Raw genomic sequence first — 1,410 nt, 5'->3', positions numbered from 1 at the left:
AAATAAGTACGAAACTAGTGAAGAAAAAAAATTTTTTATATATTAAACAAACAAACAAAGAAACATAAACAACAAAACAAAACAAAAAACAAAACAAAACAAAACAAAAAAAAACGGAAATAAAAAAGGAGCAGCTCCCCCTGGTGCATAGGCTTGGTTTGATGTGGTGAGTCTTGGAGTCTGTTCTCAGAGGCTCTGCCCCTGCCTGAGGCGAAATGAGCAGCAGGAGGTGAAGTGCGCACCTTCACAGACTCAATTGTGGAGTCCCCACCCCCAGTCAGGATTCGATTGCAATGGGGTAAAGGAAAAAAACAAAAAGCAAAAATACTGAGTCTCTCTTAGTTTCTGATAGCTTTGCTGAAGACGCTGTGCGCTGCTGGAAATGAGCTGGGAGCTCCTACAGTCTAAGCGGGCGCCCAGGCCTCCACCCGCCACCGACTCTTTGTTGGGTGTCCTGTTGGTGTGCGCCCTATTTTTTCCCTGTGGGCACCCGGGATTCGCACAGTCAGTGCAGGGGGCGAGGTGTGCCGTGGAAATGCGGTCGGTGGTCCCGATCCCAAAACCAACTTCGAATTGCTCGCGCCTGGCGCAGTCGCCGCTCTGGCAGCTTCCAGCTGTCGAGCGTGCCTCCCCAGCACAGTGGCTTCTCACAGCCACAGAAGCCTCTGATTCCCCGCTGAGATGGCTTAGGGCTGGAAGCTATTCCTTCTCTTGCGCCACCCCGGTTCGGGATTCCAGCTACCCAGCAGTTATCTATGGAGTGGATTCCTGTCTCCAAGTGCAGCCAAGCGTTCTATACCTCTTCCCCAGAGACAGTTTGATGAGCGTGTTCTGACTCTGTCTCTTCCTTTTGTCTCTCGAGCATCGCGCACTTGGGCCACGTTGGGCTGGGGATCTTACCTCCCCTGCCCGTCCTGGGCTGGCCCGTTTTCAGATCTCCCCCGTGCGCCCACACTCATTCAGATATCCTTGAGGTTCTATTCCTTCTGGAGTTCGTATTTTCTCCTTCCGCTCTTGCAGATGAACGTAATATCCTTCTCAGTTCGAAAAATGGTGCGGATGGTCCTTTCCTCTCCGCCATCTTGGCCCCACCTCTTTTCTTTTTTTAAATAGTTTATTGTCAAATTGGTTTCCATATAACACGCAGTGCTTCTTCCCACAAATGCCCCCCACTGTGACCATCACCCCCTCTCTCCCTCCCCCTCTTCCTTCAGTCCATGGTTCGTTTTCAGTATTCGGTAATCTCCCTTGATCTGTGTCCCTCACTCTACCCCACTCTCTTTCCCCCTTCCTCTTCCCATGGTCCCCTGCCAGGTCTCTCCTGTTAGACCTATGAATGCAAACATATGGTATCTATCCTCTGCCTGACTTATTTCGCTTAGCATGACACCCTCGAGGTCCATCCACTTT

The 1,410-nt window shown here is 50.6% G+C and overlaps 1 protein-coding gene across 1 annotated transcript in view; it reads left to right on the top strand.

The window, feature by feature from the left end:
* The window catches only part of LOC115274349 (olfactory receptor 7C1-like), an 8,731-nt gene that overhangs the window by 954 nt on the left and 6,367 nt on the right, over positions 1 to 1,410 (top strand). The window lies entirely within an intron of this gene.

The sequence above is a fragment of the Suricata suricatta genome, chromosome 12 (genome assembly GCF_006229205.1).
Source record: "Suricata suricatta isolate VVHF042 chromosome 12, meerkat_22Aug2017_6uvM2_HiC, whole genome shotgun sequence".
NCBI lineage: Eukaryota > Metazoa > Chordata > Mammalia > Carnivora > Herpestidae > Suricata > Suricata suricatta.
Note: the sequence above shows the minus strand (reverse complement) of the source record. Positions and strands in the feature narration are given on the sequence as shown.